The sequence below is a fragment of the Symphalangus syndactylus genome, chromosome 8 (assembly GCF_028878055.3).
Source record: "Symphalangus syndactylus isolate Jambi chromosome 8, NHGRI_mSymSyn1-v2.1_pri, whole genome shotgun sequence".
In the NCBI taxonomy this organism is placed as follows: domain Eukaryota; kingdom Metazoa; phylum Chordata; class Mammalia; order Primates; family Hylobatidae; genus Symphalangus; species Symphalangus syndactylus.
This window is the reverse complement of record NC_072430.2, coordinates 71,764,372-71,787,500: the sequence shown is the minus strand read 5'-3', so window position 1 is coordinate 71,787,500 and position 23,129 is coordinate 71,764,372. Positions and strand designations below refer to the sequence as shown.

Here is a 23,129-nt window from a genome sequence, read left to right as displayed (position 1 = left end):
CCTGGAGCTTATATCCTAGTAGGAGAAACAGAAAAAAAAAAAAGAAAGAACTGCATATAATAATATTAAGTAGTGATAAATGCTGTGAACAGCCATAAATTAGTGTAGGGTATAATGGCAATTGGAGGCTATTTTGGAAAGAGTAGTCAAGGAAGTTGTCTCTAAAGAGGTAACATTTGAGCACAGAAGGAGTGAGAGAGAGGGATACAAATATTTGAGGAAGTGAGATGTTCTAGGCAAAGGAAACAGTACATGAAAAGTCCGGAACAAGAAACAAGGCACATGGATTTGAGGAACAGTGGGAGGGCCAGTATAGCTAGAAGAAAGTGAGTGAGAAGGAGGAGGAGGGGGTAAGCAGCTGCGATCAGAGGGACAGACACCACCAGAACACAGAAGGGCTCGATCACAGATTCTGTTCTAAATGTGAGAAGTTATTAGCTGCTTTTAAGTGGAGGAGAGCATTGTTTGGGCTACATTGTAATAGGGTAACTCTGGCTGTTCTCTAGAATAGGGAGCAGAGAAAAAGTAGGAAAATGAGTTAGAAGGCTATCATGGGATTTGTAAGAGATGAAGGGGAGTTTAGACTAGGGTGATAATGAGTGTGTTGGGAAATAGGCGAAGATAGAACAGTGGATTGGATGTGATGTTGGAGAAAGTGGATAAATGATGGATCTATTTCCTGGGATATTGGTGGTGGTTGGAGAGCAATCGGAAGAAGAGTGGCAGGAAATCAAGGGTATCATTTGAGACAAGTTAATTCTGAGATGCCTCTAACTCGTTCACATGCTGGGGCAAGCAGATGAGTATATCTACAAACCTAGGTCAAGGCTTATGAATGGGAATCATCAGTATACGATGCTATGTTAAGCCTCATGACTTGATAAGTATAGAGAGAGAAAAAAACGGGCAAGGGGAGAGCAAGATAACACTCAAATATTGAGAGGTCAGGAAAGGAGGAGCCATCAAAAGAGACTGAAAAGTAGCCTCCTGAGATGAGAAATGAAGTAGGACGAAGGCTGAAAAGTCACTTTTAGATCTGGAAACATCAAAGTCATTGGTAACCTTGACAAAAGCCATTTCAAGTGGCGTGGTGGAGAAAAAAGGCTTGATCATAATTGGTTGAGGACAGAGCATGAGGGGAGGAAGTTGAGATACACAATGCATAACTTTTAAGAAGTTTTTTTTATCTATGCAGAAGAAAGAGAATTGGAAAGAGTGGTTAAGAAGGAATTTTTTTTAAGGATTGGTGATACTGCAGCTGTTTTGTGTTTGTATGCTAATGGAAATGATTGGCACACTGGGGGAAATAGCTGCTGTGTGTGGTGTTAGGGGCTTGGGGGTGGAGGTGCGGAGGTAATGTTGATTTCAGAAACCAAGTCCTTACCTAAAGGAGAGGAAATGGGAAATTCATCTGATGTGAAACTGAAGGAGCTGCCCTTAAATATGAGAAGCGAAAGATGGGCCTTGAAACAAGACAGAAGACAGAGATGATGAGTGTCGATGTGGGTAAGTTAGTCCATCTGTTGCCAGGAAGGGATATAGTTCACTTCTAATGGAATCGTTTTATTCTGTAATAGTTATTCACACAATAAAGAAAGTTGCTAAGGATCCACAAAACATTATTTGTAAAGTTAACATTTCAAAATTTGCCTTTGGAGATACACTTTCCCTCATCACTCTATTGCTCCGCTGGAGTTAACAGAAGTCATTGCCTACCTCACAGTACAAAACAAACACCAGAAAGGGTGGGGAAAAAGGAAAGAAAGGAAAAGGAGAAGAAAAGGCAATATTATGTAATAACGTATAAACCCCTTTTTAAAAGATAACACATCATACAGTTACACATGGTGACAATGTTAGTATGTGTCAGCTCCCAATTCACACCCAGGAAAGAAAGCAGCTCCTTTTGTTTACCAAGGGCTAAAATTTCCGAGCAACTTTGCATAGACTGTTTTATTTGACTTGACAGGATTGCTAGAGGTAGGCAGGGAGAGAAAGATGTGTTACAGTTTGTCAGAGAGAATAAAAAGGATAACCTGGGGTTTTCTCTGCTTTGCTTCTTCACATCCCTGGGGAGTTAATGGCTGCAGTTTTTCAAAGAACAGTATATTGGGATAGCACAGTGCAGTGGTGAAGTTTTCAACAAGACATACCTTGTTGAGTTGAAAAGAGCGAGGGCTCGTCCGGGATTTGAACCCGGGACCTCTCGCACCCTAAGCGAGAATCATACCCCTAGACCAACGAGCTGCGGCTCAAACATGCTTAAAGTTTGTCCTAAGGCACATTCACATCATTAGGCATTTTTCTGATGAACTAGGTTCTTGGGTGCCTTCTATCGGCAAGAATGCGTACTTATTTGCACAGCAGCGGTAAACCACACGCCCCAAGAGTCATTGAGACTGGCAGCTTCTGTAGCAGGCGTGAACCCGCCTAGCCTAAATGACTGCCGAAGACATGCAGATGTGCCAAGCGACAGCCACGCTGCTGCCGCGTTGTCCGACCCCGCTTACCTTCTGATGTGGAAATCCCTTGGGCAGGAAGGAAAAAAAGGCAACGCAGGCCCCAGCGAGAATTGAACTCGCGACCCCTGGTTTACAAGACCAGTGCTCTAACCCCTGAGCTATGGAGCCCTCGCCGGGAATATGTTTCTCTACCTTTCATCTTATAGATTGGTATTATGCTTCTAGCATTCCAGCTACTGAATAGGATGTTAGCTTGAGTAAAATTCCAGGATATTCTCCTACAAAATGAAAACATTTTCGTGCTCTGTAAATCCCTCGAAAAGATTCTGCTTTGAGCAGAGCAACTACCAGGCTGTCTTCCCGTTCCTCACCCTGATACTCTCTTGAGACGTTGCCTACTGTGCCTCTGTGGTGCATGGAAATGGTGTTGATGTAAGAATTTCAGATCTTTGGGTACAAGGGCAACCCCCCCAACACACACCTCCGGAAATATGAGGCGTCTATGGAGGGCGTCTGATGGACAAGGAAATTGTAGTGCACGCCTTCCGCTTAATATGGTGGTAAAATCCAGGGACGGAGGTGAGAAGAGATTTTCCACGGCTTTTTCCTTTCTCAATCCAGATCCCTAAACCTCTAAACTTGCCTTTCTGGAGTTAATCCCTCACTCTTCCAAGGTCCAGAGGTATAAGAAAACAGGGAAAAGGGGTGTTGAGGAAGAAGAGTTTAATCCTTCCCTGAAGACATACACAGATTTACACATAGTTGGTATGAAAATAATACGACTTTTTAGAAAAGGTTGTTTTTAATTTTTAGAAACCTTGTTTATATAAGCTGGTGAACAGAAACTAAACAATTATTTAACTAAGAAAGATCTCGTACCCATTTCTTACGACAAATAAGCCGTAGATGAGAACACTGGAAAATAAGCACTGATTCATGGAACCCCAAGAAGTGACGCGACTCTGGTTAGTAAGATTTAAACCCTCTGACCACAGCTCTGCTCTTATACTCACAATTTTTTAGTGCTTTCATGTCCAAGATCACAAAATTTGTAAGAAATCTGTAAGGTTATTATGATTCATTGTCTCCTTTAGTTTTCATTATTTAAACGTAAAACATGATGCTGTTGACCTTACACATTTTCAAGGAAGAAAAGTGCTCTATTTAGATAGGCAAAATAAGGCATATGTGGCAGATTTTCTTGGATTAGGGATGAGTCAGGAAGAGGCCTCACAATGTTGTCCTAAGGTGAGATGAATACATATCTTTTGTAGCCTGACAAGGGCTGTTCCTTCTACTACTCCTGGGTGTTTAACCCTCAGTCTCCCGCTCCCAAGAGAACTACAAGCTTCCTTTTAACTGACTGAATTAAAAATTGAGTCTCTATACTCTATGTGCCTACACAAGACACTTCACTGGAGAAAACCTCTAACATGTTCTCTTTGGGCCTAAAGACACAACTCATAGCTTAAGGAAATGACAGGTTGCCTACATTTTTTTTTTTTTTTTTTTTTTTTTAACATCAGGGGAACACAAGTAGGCCTATCTTTTTTCTAGAGCAAAGTCAAATTAAAATAAACTTTTGGTCATAGTTGATGTGTGATTGTTGGCATGTATTGACATAGAGTATGTAGTGCAGTGGTTAGAAAAAACCTAAATCGGGGCCGGGCGCGGTGGCTCACGCTTGTAATCCCAGCACTTTGGGAGGCCGAGGCGGGCGGATCACGAGGTCAGGAGATCCAGGCCATCCTGGCTAACGTGGTGAAACCCCCGTCTCTACTAAAAAATACAAAAAATTAGCCGGGCGTGGTGGCGGGCGCCTGTAGTCCCAGCTACTCGGGAGGCTGAGGCAGGAGAATGGCGTGAACCTGGGAGGCGGAGCTTGCAGTGAGCCGAGATTGCGCCACTGCACTCCAGCCTGGGCGACAGAGCGAGACTCCGTCTTAAAAAAAAAAAAAAGAAAAAAACCTAAATCGGTTATTTAACTTTGCCAGGTCTCAACGTCCCTGTTTTGGAAATAGGTGTTTCTTATTATCATCACTGTTAGTATTATCTTCATCATTATTATCTTCATCATTATTATTTTCAGAGAGACTGATCTGGCCACAGGCAAAATTACCAAGCAGTGCAAACTGTCTCTCAAACGGCCTTCTTCCTCTTTGCTATTTCTCCTCCCCTCTTTGCTTATCTTTCTCCGATGGTATTCATGGCTCCTCACCTTCTCTTAGAATCTGTCCCCTCATTCTCACCGTGTCACAATTTGGCAAGCTCACTTCTATTCCCTACATGAATTGATTTCTTCTCTTCTAACCATAGACTGTTATACATTTAAGAATAACTTAAATTTGGGAGGCTGAGACGGGCGGATCACGAGGTCAGGAGATTGAGACTATCCTGGCTAACACGGTGAAAACCCATCTGTAGTAAAAATACAAAAAATTAGCGCATGGTGGCACCCGCCTGTAGTCCCAGCTACTCGGGAGGTTGAGGCGGGAGAATTGCTTGAACCCTGGAGGCGGAGGTTGCAGTGAGCCAAGATCGCGCCACTGCACTCCAGCCTGGGTGACAGAGTCATACTCAGTCAAATAATAATAATAATAATAATAATAATAATAATAATAATTTAAAATATTCAAAGAAGTATTCCAAGGAGAGAAGCCAGGGCAACAACCATGGATCTGATGTTTCTGGTTTCTCCTAGACAGAGGCTGGCTTTGCGGAGAGGGTTCTCACTCCTCTATCAGTGCAAATAAACCTTTGACCAATTGACCCTATCCACATTCAGCCTACCTCCTACCATCAAAGGTTGTCCCAGGACCTTATGTTATATTCTCATTCTTTCAGCCCCTTACTCCACGATTCACTCGAATTGGCCAGTCTGACTCTAGGAAACCCCAAGAGCCCCCTAGTTTATTAGACTTAGCATCCGCAAACCTGGTTGTGCTCCAGTGTGTTCTGGCCCATCCTGAGCACTTCCTCTGCTGAGCAACTTGACCCTTAGTTGTAATCTTGGCAATATTTTTAATTGCTTTTTTTGTTGTTTGTCTGTATTTCTTCCATTTCCCCTCAACTTTTCATTCGGAAAAACTTTAATCCTAATGTGGAAATAAATGAACACCAGTTAACGAGAACAAGCAAAGGCTATTCAGAGCTTTCTATAGCAAAGGAGTTAGCAGCCTTTACTTGTGATTTTTTAAAAATATAATTTCCATATTATTTTTCTCTAGAGAGAGTTTTTCTTTAGTCCTTAAGGACTCACCTTCTTCTATGGGCTTTGGTAGGGGTCATGTGGCAGCACCCATAGGTCTGAATCAGGGTGGGGGTATTCGGTCCTTGCAAGCTTCACAAGATTAATTCCTGTCTACCTTGCTGTGAATGACACAACTCCCACAGTAACAGAATTTCACCAGCAACTTGGGAAGCCCATAGGCGTCAAAGATCCTAGCTTCAGAAATGCCCTGACAGGTGCAGTCTCTACTACGTTTTGAATGATGAGCTTCTTAACAGTCTTGGCTTTGGGTGGCATAGCCCTTTTTGGCATGACCATTGTTATTTCTTTTCTTTGCCATCTTGGAAGTGGTGACCCAAAAGAGCGTCACTTGTGATTTGGCAGAGACTCAAAGGCAAGCAGGGGAGTGGGAAAACTTCATAGTGGACAAAGGGAAGCCTTCAAGTGTGCCCTGACTGGAGACTGTGACATGGGGACGCAGTGGGCAGGCTAACTAGAAGCGGGGCATCCTATGTTAGGGATACATATTTGGCTTTCTCTGGTTGATGCTAACTTGGAAACCGAAACAAATAATAGGAAAGGTGTTAACTATTCATAAATTCCTAGCCATTGGGTCTGGTTTTTACAGAGGTTATTGTCTGGCTTCCTGGGCTGGTTGCTTAGAGTAGAGATAGTGATCTGACTTCCTGAAAGTCCGGCTTAAAGACAATGGACTGGCCGGGCGCTGTGGTTCACACCTGTAATCCCAGCACTCTGGGAGGCTGAGGCAGGTGGATCACCTGAGGGTCGGGAGTTCGAGACCAGCGTGACCAAAATGGAGAAACCCCGTCTCTACTAAAAATACAAAATTGGCTTGGCATGGTGGTGCATGCTTGTAGTCCCAGCTACTCGGGAGGCTGAGGCAAGAGAATCGCTTCAACCCGGGAGCCAGAGATAGCCAGTGATAGGTGGTGAGCCAAGATAGCGCCATTGCACTCCAGCCTGGGCAACAAGAGTGAAAATCTGTCTCAAAAAAAAAAAAAAAAAAAAAAAAAAGAGATAATGGGCTGGCTTCCTGTGCTGGTCACTGTGGGTTGACTTCCTGCACTGGCTGTTGTAGGTTACTACTGGTCAGAGGTCTATTTTTATATGTGTTCTGGCCACTGTCTGTTTGTATAGTAATACCCTAGGGAAAAGTTTTAAAAAGGTACAATAAAAACTGTATACGCTTTAACTAGAACACCCATTATTAGGAACATCTGCATCCTTCTTACCTCCCCATCCCCCTGTTTACATATACTATCCAAAAGCAGAATATTAGCACCATATCACACCCAAGAAAATTTGTAATTCCTTATATGCTAATAGACACACAGTCCATATTCAGATTTCCCCACTTACCCACTCCCTATTAAAATAATGTAAATTCTAACAATATTTCTCACTGCGTTTAGTTGTAACATCTCTTTGGTCTCCTTTAATCTAGAAAATTCCTATCCTCTTAGACTTTCTTTTCTCATGGCAGTTGTCTTATAGGAAGTCTCACGTTCTGAATGTAATTATTTCCTCAGATAAGATTCATTTCAATATTTACTTACTTCCTCATGATTAGATCCAGCTTAAATATTTTTGTCAAGAACCCTACTACTAACCCTACTACTAATTTTCCAGGATAGATTGTCTAGGGTCTAGGTAGGACTGAATTTCTAGTAAACCAAGCAGGAAGAATGAAGTCTAATGAGTGATACTTATTTACATGACAGTGCACTATTTCAAGGAGCTTCTGTTCAGAAAAGGAAACTATTATGTCATCCTTTGGGGAAGACTTTGTAATTTTCAGCTTCATTGGCTATAGAATATTTTTAAAGGTCAGGAACAATTACCAGGACTCAACCAATTATTCACTGTAACAACATCCACGAACACCTATGGACAAGCATACTGGTTTCCAAGATACATAGATTGTTTATCTCAGACATCAAGGAACGTGACTTTGCAAAGCTTTAGCCACACACACACACACACACACGCACACATACACACACGTACTTGCCTCGATTTGTACTTTCTCAAAGTTTTCTTCAGATTTCCAAAGACATCTTACCTTCTGGAAACTGAGGCTACACTCACTCTGGTGATTATCAGTTACCACTTGTATTGCCATCTAACTGTAGTGTGGATGTCTCTGTGTGTTTGTTCGTTCTTCTAGGTTTGTATTGTATATATTGTAAAAGGTGGAGAAGATATTTTCTTTTATTCAAATTCAAGTTCCCAATGAGCAAGGATAATAATCTTGTTTGTCTTCTGCTCCTCCCCAAACCTGATCAAATGATAAGCACAGATTTATTTGGTGGATATGAAGTGGGCAAAATTCTATTTCCAAGTCCCAAAGGCTTCCTGGCAGATGCACCCCACTGGCTTGCCTCAAATGTTTAAACCCATTATAAACACTCCTGTGTGTTCACCGAGAAGCTGGCCGTGTTTTGAGCACTCGGTACACTATGGAATTAAAGACAGGGACTAGGCAAAGCAGTAGAGGGAAATCAAAGAAGAAATTAAATTGTACATCAGACGTGATCTTTTTAAACCCAAAGCACCAAGACTATTACAATATTTTTGGGGACTGAGCAGGTGAAGGAGGACAATGATACCAGAAGGATGAACACAAAGAAAGAATAAAAAATGCCTCATATCCTTCCCCTTTCCATTCCTGTTGATCATACCATAGTTCAAAGATTGCATTTCTTTTCACCTGAAGCTTGCAGAGGTGATTGATTTCACTGGATTACTCCATGAAATCCTTTTTGTCCCATCTCTCCAATGAAGTTCAGTGAAAAGTGTAAAGACAAATACAAACTAGAAATAAGGGGCTTAAATCTCCCTGCTGAATACAAGGGAATTTCCCTTCCCTCTTTTTACTTTGAGCATTTACTTTAGAAAACTTTTTTTTTTTTTTGAGACAGAGTCTTGCTCTGTTGCCCAGGCTGAAGTGCAGTGGCATGATCTCAGCTCACTGCAAGCTCCACCTCCCGGGTTCAAGCTATTCTCCTGCCTCAGCCTCCCGAGTAGCTGGGATTACAGGTGTGTGCCACCACAGCCGGCTAATTTTTTTTGTATTTTTAGTAGAGATGGGTTTGACCATGTTGGTCAGGCTGGTCTCGAACTCCTGACCTCATGATTCACCCTCCTCAGCCTCCCAAAGCACTGGGATTACAGGCATGAGCCACTGCACCCGGCCTAGAAAACTAAGTACATCACAGTACTTTGCTTTACTGTGATGGTCAATGTGATAACCATATGAAACCATATCAGAGTAAGTGGCGCTCAATAAATGCTGAAAGCATTGACTATCTGATGCAGTCATCAAAAATATTATTTAATTTAAATATAGTATTTAATTTTGAGCAAGATTTTTTAGCACATAGAGGGGTCCTCAGGCCGATAGGGGGATGGCTTTTTTTTTTTTTTTTGAGACATAGTTTCGCTCTTATTGCCCAGGCTGGAGTGCAATGGCACGATCTCAGCTCACCACAACCTCCGCCTCCCGAGTTCAAGCAATGCTCCTGCCTCAGCCTCCCAAGTAGCTGAGATTACAGGTGCACACCACCACACCCGGGTAATTTTTGTATTTTTAGTACAGACGGGGTTTCACCACTTTGGTTAGGCTGATCTCGAACTCCTGACCTCGTGATCCGCCCGCCTCGGCCTCCCAAAGTGCTGGGATTACAGGCATGAGCCACCGCGCCCAGCCAGGGGCATGGCTCTCTATTGGAGCTAGGAACAGAGCTTTACACTGCAATGTAGTGCATGTCTTCTGCTGCAGACTGATCCAGAAAGATTCTAGTGGGAACTTTCAGATACTCTAAATAAGCATAGAACATTTGATACAGAAGTTGGTACATAGAGTATTTCTCAAAATTTAATGCATACTCTAACTTTTGGGGAGTTTGTTAAGATTCTGATTCAGTAGGCCTGAGATTCTGCATTTCTAATCTGCTACCAGAAGATGCTGATGCTGCTGGCCCCCAATCACACTTTGCATATTAAGGCCTTAAAGTAAATCTCTTGCTCATCTATAAATTTTCATCATCTGGACGATTAACAAGGTATGGATAGCAAGAAATTCAAGGTTAAACTCTCCGACAATATTACAGAATGCCAGAGCCTAGAATATCAGCATTCTGTGCTGAAGACTGAAGGAATAGACATGTGCCAGCCAGACGAACACATTGCATGTATTTGTATCAGGCATCTTTCCAAATGGGTGGTTATCCATTTGCTTTAGATACTGGGCAATCAAGTATGCAGCAAATTTGGCATTCTACTAGGAAAGCCAAGACACCTGGTTTATGGGTCTCAGGGCACTTACTGTTTGAGCTGTGCAATCCAACATGTGATCCACTCCTTGAAAGGAACAGGCCAAGTTTCCTCCCTCCCTACTGAAGGATCCTGTGAGCACAAGGCAGGAAATAGGTACTCCAGCAACACTGAATAGGAAATTGAATAGGAGAAGCCATGCCCACTTGTTAGCAAAGGAACTTCAGCCAGGAACAGGAGAGTGTGGTACTTTCTTAATAAGAAAGTGCTCTGACGCCTGTCAGTTTGAGGAATTTGAACCTGCAGCGTTCCAGGATCAAAGAGGGCTCTGCTGTGATGACTAGGTTCTTTCCTGTTGACTGCTTCCTTTTATTGCCTGATCTGGCACTAAAACAGATCAAAATGGGCTCAGGTCACTTCCATCATATGAGAATCTTCATATTTAAAAAAAAGAGTCAACACGTAGAGAAACTATGGGTTATTTAAATGAGTATTATGCGTTTTTTTGTTTGTTTGTTTGTTTGTTTGTTTTTGTTTTTTTTTTGAGACGGAATCTCTGTTGCCCAGGCTGGAGTGCAGTGGTGTGATCTCGGCTCACTGCAACCTCTGACTCCTGGGTTCAAGAGATTCTCCTGCCTCAGCCTCCTGAGTAGCTGGGATTACAGGCACATGCCACCATGCCCGGCTAATTTTTGTATTTTTAGTAGAGACAGGGTTTCGCCATGTTGTCCAGGCTGGTCTCGAACTCCTGACCTCAAGTAATCTGCCTGCCTCAGTCTCCCAAAACGCTGGGATTACAGGTGTGAGCCACCACACCCGGCCAAATGAGTATTGTCTTTGTTTGTTCTGTGTTGCTATAATAGAACACCTGAGGCTGAGTAATTTAGAAAGAAAGAGGTTTATTTAGCTCACAGTTCTGCAGCCTGGGAAGTAGGAGAAGCATGTTACCAGCATCAGCCAGGCTTCTGGTGAGGGCCACTATACTAGGTCAAAACAAGGCAGAGAAGGTCAAAGGGGAAGCAGACACATACAAAGAGAGAAAAAAAAGAAGGGGCATCTTGGCTGTGTAACAACCCACTCTCCCAGGGAACTAATCCATTCCCAAATGAAGTAATCCAATCTCACCAGAGCCAGAACTCACACACTACAGAGAGAAGGGCACCAAGACATTCATAAGGAATTTACTGCTGTGATCCAAACACCTCCCACTAGGGCCCATCTCCCAACACTGACACATTGGAAATCAAATTTCGACATGAGTTCTAGTGGTGACAAATTAACCATATTCAAACTATAGCAGGTATGTTTATCAGGCTAGCACTGAAACACAAAGAGACATAAATGTGACTGTAAAATCTCATCTGGAGATCTCATCAAAAGTTTCAATATGAGACCCATTCCTGGGCCCTAAGTCTCTTGTTGGCTCAACACTAGGCGTAATAGTTCAACAGATATTTTAAATATTTGTTCTCTCCCCTCCCATTCACCCTGCACAGCTCTTTCAAGTCGTAAAGAGCCCCAGGATCTTTTTTTTTTCTTTCAAGCTGATGCTTCCCCGGCCTGCACACTGAGATGGTGGCACAGGATTCCTAGGATTCTCTCTAGCTTAAAAAGAACATTAGTCTTTCCACTTCTGACCCTGGCAAAGACTTGCGTGTACTGATGGAGGCAGTAAGCTCGCACTCCTTTTTTTCCTAAGGCTTCCTCCAAAGCTTGAAAACACAATGTGAAATTTCTTAGTAGTCATACATTCAGCCAAAGGGGCTGGCGACGGGTATTTTAATCTCTCCGTCTTAAGTGATGCGTAGGAGGCCATATCTTTGACCATCCTGCTGGATTCAAAACCTACGAGATGCTGCCTGCTGGCCTTGGGTGCTGACCTCCTCCTTCTAGGGAGAAAGAGACCTGGTCAGGGCCAACAGTGGGTACCCAGTGAGCTTAGATTGCCCGTGAGCTGGAGGTTGGGGAGAAGGGTGCTGGCGCCAGAGGGCGACGAGGCGTGAAGAGGGGGATGTAACACGGGGTGAGTTTGGGAGGCACTGCGGGGGGTCCGGACTAGAGTGGGTGGGGGCGCGGGAGGAGAGCCTGCCTCCGACCTCCGAACGTCCCTGCCCTTTCCTGTGCCGCCCCCGCTTCCCTGCCTGGGTTCTATGTTTATCCGGTGCTCCCTGAGCCCTATTTTAAAGCTGCTTTTTAAGAACTTGCTTTCTGCTCGCCTCCCCCAACTCCTGGCAGCGGTGACCGTGAACTCGCAGGACCTTCGCCTCCGCGAAGGCCCAGGGAAGAACGCTTTTTTCTTCTCTATTCGCCCTCAACCTGACCCGTTGGGCCACCAGGGCTTGGGGAGAGACCTCAGAGGCCTAGGGCCAGGAGAGGCGAGAAAGGGTTGTGGTTTTTTGAGTGATTGAGGTGGAGGACAGAGGGAGCACTTAAGATTAGGCAACTTTAATTAGACTCCCAGGAGAATTTCTGGATCCATAGACCAAGAAAACAGCCAAATGGGAACAGCAACAAAGAATATAAATAATACATAATCCAGGGCTTTGCGTGAGTGGGGTTGTTCGCAGGTCAGTGGTTCCCGCTTTGGGTGCGGGAGACCCCAAGTATCACCTCTGAAACTGTTTTCTAGCTTTCCCTCTGCTCCGTTAGAAAGAAATGGTACAACACATGACTATCTCAATAGATGCAGAAAAGGCTTTCTGTAAAATTCAACATCGCTTCATGTTAAAAACCCTCAATAATCTAAGTTTTAAAGGAACATACCTCAAAATAATAAAAGCCATGTGTGACAAACCCACAACCAAAATCATACTGAATGGGCAAAAGCTGGAAGCATTCTCCTCGAAAACCGACACGAAACACGGATGCCCTCTCTCACCACACCTATTAACATAGTATTGGAAGTTCTGGCCAGGGCAATAAAGCAAGAGAAAGAAATACAAGGCATTCAAATAGGAAGAGAAGAAGTCAAACTCTTCCTGTTTGCAGATGACATGATCCTGTATCTAGAAAACCGCCTCATCTCAGCTCAAAAGCTTAAGAAAGCTGACAAGCTGCCAGGTGGGGCGGCTCACGCCTGTAATCCCAGCACTTTGTGGGGCTGAGGCGGGTGGATCACCTGAGGTCAGCAGTTCGAGACCAGCCTGGCCAACATGGTGAAAACCCGTATCTACTAAAAATACAAAAAATTAGCCGGGCGGGCGTGGTGGCGGACGCCTGTATTCCCAGCTATTCAGGAGGCTGAGCCAGGAGAATCGCTTGAACCCTGGAGGTGGAGGTTGCAGTGAGTCGAGATGGTACCACTGCCACGGGTGTCGCCTATCCGGCCTGGGCGACAGAGACGCCGTCAACAAAACAAAACAAGACAAAACAAAAAAACAGCAGGCAAGTAGAGAGCCAAATTAGGAATGAACTCCCATTCACAATTGCTTCAAAGGGAATAAAATACCTAGCAATACAGCTAACAAGGGAAGTGAAGGACCTCTTCAAAGAGAACTACAAACTACTGTTCAAGGAAATCAGAAAGGACACAAACAAACGGAAAAACAGTCCATGTTCATGGATAGGAAGAATCAATATCATGAAAATAGCCATACTGCCGAAAGGGAGGGAGAGAGAGACAGACAGACAGAGAGAGAGAGAGAGAGAGAAAGGAAAGAGGGAAGGAAGGAAGGAGAGAAAGAAAGAAAGAAAGAGAAGAAAGAAAGAAGAAAGAAAGAAAGACAAAGAAGAAAGAAAGAAGAAAGAAAGAAAGAAAGAAAGAAAGAAAGAAAGAAAGAAAGAAAGAGAAAGGAAAAAAAAAAAAGAATGAGCAGCACCAGTGCTCCAGGGAACCACGCTTTCTGCGCTGGGGATGCCCTTGGAATGTGACCTCCCTCTGGGGAGCCGTGCTACCACCGTGGGCGTGGGCGTCGGTGTCGGTCTACCGGAGCGTGAGAGCGGCCTTCTTCCTCAACAAGAAACCCGGCAATTACACCCAACCTCGCCATGCTCAAACTGCAGGAGGGAGCGATCATCGAGTTTCCTTTGAACATGGTGACAGGCTTACAGGTCTGTAAACGAAAGGGCGCCTAATAAGTGACCTGAACTTCGACCCCATGGCACTCTAAGCAATATTTGTACCCACAGAACCACGATCCAACAGCAAGGAGTTCTTATTCTTCAGTCTTCTCAAATAACTTGCAAATCAGCAGTAGGATTTTTAAAATTTCCGTGTTTTATTGCCTAGGTTAAAGAAAAGATAAAGGTCTTCCAAAGACATTGACACTAATAATCTTCGATTACCTGCTAGCCCACTTCCCAGGGCGAGTGAGAATTCAGTAATTCCTCCTCTCCTTGGGTTTGCTTAGATCCCTAAGGATGAATGAAAATGCTAGCTGGAGCCCTGCTTCCGCGAAGAAAATTCAGAATTTTGCGCTTGTACGCTGGGGCAAAATGCTGAGAGAATGAAGAAAGTAATTACAAAGCTTTAAAACGTGTGGGGTAGTGTGGCCGAGCGGTCTAAGGCGCTGGATTTAGGCTCCAGTCTCTTCGGGGGCGTGGGTTCGAATCCCACCACTGCCAGTGGTACGTTTTAGTACAGCAAGGATTCTGAAGTACTAACACATTCTAATTACTAAGATAATTAAATCTTCCTTCCCCAGGACTCTCCCGGATTACACAGCATCAGTTCCTCTGAATCCTGCGTTCTTAATTAAAATCCTAATTTCCAATTAGGGAATCTTTCAGTTAGGCAGGGAGGCTTCCTCGAAAGCGGTTTCCTACCTTACTTGTACTGACTCTCTGGATCCCAGTTTTTGCGCTGCACCATTTGGGTTCCCACAATCAGGAAAGCTCAGTTCTCTTCTAAAATACACGCTCACATTAAATCATTGTCATTACCTAGTTTAAGCATAAGGTGGTCAGGAAGTTTTTGCAGAAACTTTCCCATTGGTCCCATCAGCCCGCGGCCGGCACTGCTTTAGGAGTTGCAGCTCTGTGCTCGCGAAATATCCTGCCCAGACCCTGTTTTGGTTCTAATCACGTTACTTTTGTAATTGAACATGATGGATGGATGGATGGACGGATGGACGGACGGACGGACGGACGGATGGATGCAGAAAGCAAAAACTCAGCGGCCGGGCGCAGTGGCTCACGCCTGTAATCCCAGCACTTTGAGAGGCCCACGCGGGCGGATCAAGAGGTCAGGAGATCGAGACCATCCTGACCAACATGGTGAAACCCCATCCCTAGTAAAAAAAAAAAAAAAAAAAAAAAAAAAAAAAAAATACCAAAGCCGGGCGTGGTGGCGCGGACGGACCTGTAGTCCCAGCTTCTCGGGAGGCTGAGGCAGGGGAATCGCTTGAACCCGGCAGGCGGAGGTTGCAGTGAACCCAGATCGCGCCACTGCACCCTAGCCCTGGCGACACAGTAAGACTCCGTCTAAAAAATAAACTCAGCAAGGTTCATGCTCTCATTCAGGCATCGTTACCTCATGGGGAATGGGGAGAAGACAAGTAAACAGTTATTTTGAGTTTGTGATTCAAAAACACTTCTAAGCCGATTCTTGACTAACTCCATTCATTGGGCCCAGGGGGCGTCTGTAAATGTTGTGGATTTAGTCACCCTCCTGCCCCTTCCCAGTGAATCAGGTTACAGTGGTGGCGACTGTTCAGGTTTCTGAACTACCCAGCTACAATACCCTCGTAGAAACTGACCCACTGTGGAAAGTTAGAGGGGATACACTCAGGGCCTCTTTAGTGGTATCTTCTCAGAATGGTTGTCTCACTGCGTTTTTCAGCCACTACAGCCCGTCACCTACAGAAGTGCTCACGGATTTGGCCGGACAGCTTCCTCGGGGAGAGATTTCACTGCCATGACATGAGGAATGAATGAAAGAAACTGAGCAGAGAACTGCTTCTCTGTGCAAGAACCAAGTGTCATGCCACCCAGGCTGGAGTGCAGTGGTACCATCACTACTCATTGCAGCCTCCATCTCCCAGGCTCAAGCGATCCTCCTGCCTGTCTCCCAAGGAGCTAGGATCACACTTCTGCACTATCACGCCCACGCCCGGCTGTTTGTTTGCTTGTTTGTTTGTTTTGGTAGAGCCGAGGGGCTGGGCGGGAGTAGGGAGGGTCGGGGGAGCTGATAATGGTCTCTCTATGTCGCCCAGGCTGATCTCGAACTCCTGGGCGCCCAGCCTCCTGCCACCTTTTGACTCTGCCCTCCTTTTATATCTTCCTCCCTCCTCATTCAAAATCCTCTTTCGGGCACTCCCATAACATCCATTTCACTTTGATGACTTCTCCAGACCAGTTCCCTTCCTTTTCACCCACCTATCACCAAGAAATATCTTCGGCCCCCAAGATCTTCACAAAAGAAGCCTTTTGTTGTTTCTCTCAGAAATCGAGAGAGACGGCATGTGTTGCTCCCAGTTCCTAGTCGGGGGAAAATATCTCCATATCTGTGGATAAACTGGACCTTCCTGGCACTTTTATAAAATTCCCTGTTTGCATAATTTCCATATCATTGTTCTTCCTTTTTCCACAAGGCAATTGTTCTGTCTTCCAATTCTGTTTTATTAAAATAAATCAAATTTAAAAATTGTTGGAACTCCCCCACCCACCGCCACAATGCTCTAAGCCTTCAGAGAGATGTGACTGCGATCTGAGTGAGTCACATGTGGTTACAACTTCTGTTCTCAGGTTATAGATTAACTCACTTTCTTATTTTTCTTGTTCTGTGTGTACCAGAGAGAATTAAACGACATCAAGAACAAAAACCTACAGTCTTCTTAATTAATGACCCTCGTTATAGATGAATTTCCCTTGTCTTGTCCTGCTTTGTTTGCTTAGACCAGCTAACAGAAAACCCACGATTATTATGCCCCCTGCAAAAAATGTTAAATGCACTCTTGCCAAAAAGAAACACTGCCAGCCGGGCGCGGTGGCTCACGCTTGTAATCCCAGCACTTTGGGAGGCCGAGGCGGGCGGATCACGAGGTCAGGAGATCGAGACCACGGTGAAACCCCGTCTCTACTAAAAATACAAAAAAATTAGCCGGGCGTGGTGGCGGGCGCCTGTAGTCCCAGCTACTCGGAGAGGCTGAGGCAGGAGAATGGCGTGAACCCGGGAGGCGGAGCTTGCAGTGAGCCGAGATTGCGCCACTGCACTCCAGCCTGGGCGACAGAGCGAGACTCCGTCTCAAAAAAAAAAAAAAAAAAAAGAAAGAAACACTGCCTATAACCAATCAAATGGCTGTAACTATGTGCCAACCTTGTATGAATAGTGTATGAATAATGAATAATGTTGTAATCCTGCTAAAAACTCCTCCGTCTCTGCCTATACAAATGAAACCTCAACTTTCCTACTTCGGAATGCTGACCCTATTCCTTTGGAGTTGGTTTTTCCAGGTGGCCCATCCTCGCAGTTTTGGCTTGGATAAACTCTCTTTAAATTAGAGTCTTACCCTTTTGATTATTTCAGGCTGACGGTTTGTTTTCCCTTCTTCCTGAAATGTAATTCTGTGCATTATCTTGAGACTGGGTTAATTTTTGTTTTTCTGTTCATCTCCCTCTAGTGACTCTCAGAAACCTGATCTACCTAGCTCGATGTTTTCAGCTGCATACAGGCCATCATTTCCACTGAAACAAAGTGAACTGAAACTTCCTTCATTTCTTCTCCCACTCCTCCTCCCCAGTCAGGCCAGCATTTTCCACATTCCAGCATTCTCTATATCCACCAAGGACACTAGCATTCCCCAGACTCTTAAGAGCACTACCTCGGAACGTTTTTGTTTATATTGTTTTACTCTTTTCACTGTCCCTTAGTTTCAGTTAATTCCCTCTCCTGTTGATGGAAGGATGCCGACTTGTTTCTGTCTCCCCTCACTCGTGCCACTCACCATCCCTGCCTTTTTTCTGCCTGCATCACCTCTGCACCACCAAAATGATCCTGAACCCCTATCCTTCCTTCTGTCCCCTCCTCTTGTTCCTCTTGGTAGTACCAACCGCTCCTCCAGCTCTACTCTACCACCCCTGCCACATCGCCTACCCCTACGCCTCTCCGGCACTCTGACTGGCATTTCCCCCAACACTTCTGTCTCCACACACGTATTGGAAAGCTCCCTTAACTCACTTAAGCATGCGTCAATATTTCTGTCAAATTGTAGCTCAAAATTCAACTTCAGGAAGCTCTCTTCAGTTAGTTTCTCCTCACCATTCTGATCACCCCTTTTCATTGTCTTAAATGTGGTCCTATATCGTTTTCTAAACGTTTATGGCAGTATCAATATATCAACACAGCATTATCTATTCTGTTACTTCAACTAAACTGTGAATTACTTAAGCCACCAAGTTTTTTTTTTTTTTTTTTTTTTTTTTTTTTTTGAGACGGAGTCTCGCTCTGTCGCCCAGGCTGGAGTGCAGTGGCGCAATCTCGGCTCACTGCAAGCTCCGCCTCCCGGGTTCACGCCATTCTCCTGCCTCAGCCTCTCCAAGTAGCTGGGACTACAGGCGCCCGCCACCACGCCCGGCTAATTTTTTTTTTGTATTTTTAGTAGAGACGGGGTTTCACCGTGGTCTCGACCTCCTGACCTCGTGATCCGCCCGCCTCGGCCTCCCAACGTGCTGGGATTACAAGCGTGAGCCACCGCGCCCGGCCTAAGCCACCAAGTTTTTAAAAAGTTAATAGATGTTACATCCAAGAGCAGTTTTAAGTTTACAGCAAAATTGGGTGGAAAGTACAGAGAGTTCTTACATTCTGCTCTCTGTCCCCACAGCCTCCCTCATCAAGGACATCCTGCACCAGTATGGTACATTTGTTACAACTAACATTAATGCACCATTATTAAACAAAGTCTGTAGTTTAAATCCAGATTCACTCTTGGTTCTGTACATTCTATGAGTTTGAACAAATGCATCATAATCATGACATATATACACTATTGTAACACCATACAAAGTAGTTCCACTGCCCTAAAAGTCTTCTGTGGTCCACATGTTCATCCCTCTCACCTAACTCCTGGAAACCACTGATGCTTTTACTGTCTACATTGTTTTGCCTTTTCCAGAATGTCATATAGTTGAAATCATACAGTATATGGGCATTTCAGATTGGCTTCTTTTACTTAGTAATATGCCTTTAAATTTACTTCCATGTCTTTTTATGTCTTGATAACATATCTTCTAAGGGCTGATTAATATTCCATTGTCTGGATATAGCAGAGTTTCTCTATTCCCCTGTTAAAGAATATCTTTGTTGCTTCCAAGTTTTGGCAATTATACATAAAGCTGCTATAAACATTAATGTGAAGGGTACTGTGTGGACATATGTTCAACTCATTTGGGTAAGTACCTGAGAGTGTGATTGCTTATTGTATGAGAAATGTGTATTCGGTTTTGTAAGAAACTGCAAAAATTGTCTACCATAATGACATTGGGTATTTTTAAACTTTATTTTATAAAGTAAGAAACTGTTTTTTTTTTTTTTTTTTTTTTTTGAGACGGAGTCTCGCTCTGTCGCCCGGGGTGGAGTGCAGTGGCGCAATCTCGGCTCACTGCAAGCTCCGCCTGCCGGGTTCACGCCATTCTCCTGCCTCAGCCTCTCCGAGTAGCTGGGACTACAGGCGCCCGCCACCACGCCCGGCTAATTTTTTGTATTTTTTAGTAGAGACGGGGTTTCACCGTGGTCTCGATCTCCTGACCTTGTGATCCACCCGCCTCGGCCTCCCAAAGTGCTGGGATTACAAGCGTGAGCCACCGCGCCCGGCCGAAACTGTTTTTTTATGTAATGTATACAAGTGGCACATTTTGAAAAATACATAAAAGTATAAAGAATATCAGTCACCCACAGATAAACAGATTTTGGCATATATCCTTTTTCATTTTTGAATAATAAATTTCTAAAAGTAGAAATAGAATGCTTGATAAAATACAACGTCTTTTTAGAGTTCTCGATTTATAATGCCCAACTGTCCTCCAGAAAGCCATGACATTCTACAAGAATGTTCTTATCAGTATTAGATATTAATAAATAGTTTCCAGTTTGATTTCTTATTAAGGAAGGAACATTTTCCATATGCATACTTGACCTTTTGCTTATTCTCGGTATCGTTTGTTTAGATCCTTTTGAGGGGCAGGCCTTTCTAAAGTATTTCTCCTTAAACCCTGAATTGTCTCGTATGAATTATTCACTGAAATGAAAAAGTGTAGGGTTTGGGGGTGAGGTTGAGGGATGTTACCCATTATCCACTCAATATTAACTAGTCTTACAGATTAGGAGATGGATTCAAATCTAAAAAGAACGTTATTAGTTCACACCTTGTGAGTAAACAGAATCACATCTACTGCAGAATCACAGATGATGCATAAAATTAAGGTTCATGGTCAGCAAAATGTTCTTTTGTTGCCTGAAAATAGAATTCAAATTAGTGCTTCACAGTCTTTGGGTTAGGAGGATACATTAAGAAAACCTGTTGGCTGAGTAGACTGAAGCATGAAAACACAGCAGACTCGAACCGGCGACCTTAAGGATGGCCATAGTTGCAAGTTCTTACAGCCCTCCGCTTTACCAGGTGAGCTATCGGAAATTGTCTGTGGCAGATGTTAGTGTACATTTTTGTGCATTGAGTAGCGGCTGGTAAGACTCCTGATTTCTTTGTATTTGGGTTCAGATTACTGTTTAAGAAGTTTCCAGAGAGCCAGGTCTATAGTTGACTGAGTCCCAGGAGCAGCCTTGAGGCAGTAGGAAGTGAGGTCTGAGTCGGAGGTAGTGAGAATGGAAACAGCAGAAGCCACCGGCTTGGGGTGAATCTGCATAGCTTCAGAACTAGGCTGCCCTCAGTAATCTGCGAGCCAGTTTTCGCCCCAGGAGCTCAGGAAGGGACCACCAAGCAGGCTACAAGTGGAGAAGTGCTCAGGACTCCGGGGGTCATGGCTATCAGCAGATTAGATCTCTTCCCCACAAACACAGAGGTATGGACTAAGTCTAGCATTTTTCTCCCAGAGACGTGAACAGTCTAGTTTCTTCCTCGCTTACTACAGCGTACAAACATCTTTCCCAGTATCGTTCATAGGATCCCGACGCTGTAGTTTTTCGTCTCAAATTCAGGATCTGGCTTTCACGGAAAGATCATAAAATGCTTCCTTTCTTCACTAGTTTGTTTCAGCATTGAAAAGGCTAAAAAGCTCCTGCTCTTTTGCTTGGGGAAAGGGGGAAAAAGGTACTTCTACTGCCAAGGCCCCAGCGAGATTTGAACTCGCGACCCCTGGTTTACAAGACCAGTGCTCTAACCCCTGAGCTATGGAGCCACCACGAAAGGTGCGTCTTTAACAATCAATCTATTATGCAGCTAAAATCCTAGGTAAATAGTATTTAAGTCTAAATAAAGTTTAAGAAATAAAAAGAATTTTTGAAGGACGTGCCTCTTACGTATAAGAAATAAACATTTTCTTGACCAGGCCCGGACTGGAATGCAAGTCACTGTAAGGGTAAAATGGGGAATAACAAAATTATTTAATAAAAAGTAGTGATTATTTATTCCAACTTTAAAATTCTGGATTATTTGCTTCTTTGGAGATAGTTGAATTATTATCGTTTGAAAGTGGCTCTGTTTTTATTACAAAAATTTAAAGTATGTGTTTCGATAGACAAATGACTGACGTTCTTTAAAAGAGATGAGTTTTCAGCTTGCTTGCTCATCAAAAACGAACAAACAAACCATAAAAGACATTTAATATATATTGTTATCTTTTCTTTTTTTTTCTTTTGTATTTTTTTATTAATTTTTTTTGCATACAAAAACAATAAACATTTTCTAAAAATACATACAAACAAAAAGATGCGTATCAAACATATTAGGAAGGTTGCACATGGGAAGTCGGGGAATAGAAATGGGGGTGGGAGTTAAAATAAATGAGAGAGGGACTTTATATGGATCAGTGATAATAACTCAATCCTCTATTTGACAAAGAAGAGGGAGAAGGAAGAGGAAGAAAAAGAAAGTGGGATAAAGGATCAGAAAGGGAGGAAAATAGAAAAAATTAGAGTATGACTCCAGGGTAGACCTGTTTTGTTGTCACTGAGTTGGTTGGTTGGTTTGTCTGTTGTATTCTTCATGTTTCGCCAAGTTGGCCAGACTGGTCTCGAACTCCTAGTCCGAAGTGATCAACCCGCCTCGCCCCCCAGAGTGCCGGGACCACAGGCGTGAGCCACCACGTCCAGCCCCCACATTGCTTCTGGCCTCCATGGTAGACCTCCCAGACGGAGCGGCCAGGCAGAGGAGCTCCTCACTTCTACCCAGACACGGGGCGGCCGGGCAGAGGGGCTCCTCACTTCCCAGACGTGGCGGCCAGGCAGAGACGCTCCTCACTTCTTCCCAGACGATAGGTGGCCGGGCAGAGGCGCTCCTCACTTCCCAGACGATGGGTGGTCGGGCAGAGGCGCTCCCCACTTCCCAGACGATGGGTGGCCGGGCAGAGGCGCTCCTTATCTCCCAGACGATGGGTGTCCGGGCAGAGGCACTCCTCACTTCCCAGATGGGGCAGCCGGGCAGAGGCGCTCCTCACTTTCCAGACGATGGGTGGCCGGGCAGAGGCGCTCCTCACCTCCCAGACGATGGGTGGCCTGGCAGAGGCGCTCCTCACCTCCCAGACGATGGGTGGCTGGGCAGAGGCGCTCCTCACCTCCCAGACGGGGCGGCCGGGCAGAGGCGCTCCTCACTTCTTCCCGGACGGGGCGGTCGGGCAGAGGCGCTCCTCACTTCTTCCCGGACGGGGCGGCCGGGCAGAGGCGCTCCTCACTTCCCAGACGGTGGGTGGTCGGGCAGAGGCGCTCCTCACTTCCCAGACGATGGGTGGCTGTGCAGAGGTGCTCCTCACTTCTTCCCGGATGGGGCGCCCGGGCAGAGGCGCTCCTCATTTCTTCCCGGACGGGGCGGCCGGGCAGAGGCGCTCCTCACTTCCCAGACGGTGGGTGGCCGGGCAGAGGCGCTCCTCACTTCCCAGACGATGGGTGGCCGGGCAGAGGCGCTCCTCACTTCTTCCCGGATGGGGCGGCCGGGCAGAGGCGCTCCTCACTTCTTCCCGGACGGGGCGCCCGGGCAGAGGCGCTCCTCATTTCTTCCCGGACGGGGCGGCCGGGCAGAGGCGCTCCTCACTTCCCA

The 23,129-nt window shown here is 44.9% G+C and overlaps 4 non-coding genes across 4 annotated transcripts; 1 reads left to right on the top strand and 3 right to left on the bottom strand.

The window, feature by feature from the left end:
* Window positions 1–2,175: 2,175 nt before the first annotated feature.
* Window positions 2,176–2,247, bottom strand: TRNAP-AGG (transfer RNA proline (anticodon AGG)). Its single transcript has one exon. It is a non-coding gene; the product is annotated as a tRNA-Pro (tRNA).
* A 310-nt stretch (window positions 2,248–2,557) lies between these two features.
* TRNAT-UGU (transfer RNA threonine (anticodon UGU)) lies at window positions 2,558–2,630 on the bottom strand. Its single transcript has one exon. It is a non-coding gene; the product is annotated as a tRNA-Thr (tRNA).
* Window positions 2,631–14,468: 11,838 nt separating this feature from the next.
* Window positions 14,469–14,550, top strand: TRNAL-UAG (transfer RNA leucine (anticodon UAG)). Its single transcript has one exon. It is a non-coding gene; the product is annotated as a tRNA-Leu (tRNA).
* Window positions 14,551–21,203: 6,653 nt separating this feature from the next.
* TRNAT-UGU (transfer RNA threonine (anticodon UGU)) lies at window positions 21,204–21,276 on the bottom strand. The gene has a single exon. It is a non-coding gene; the product is annotated as a tRNA-Thr (tRNA).
* Window positions 21,277–23,129: the final 1,853 nt, after the last annotated feature.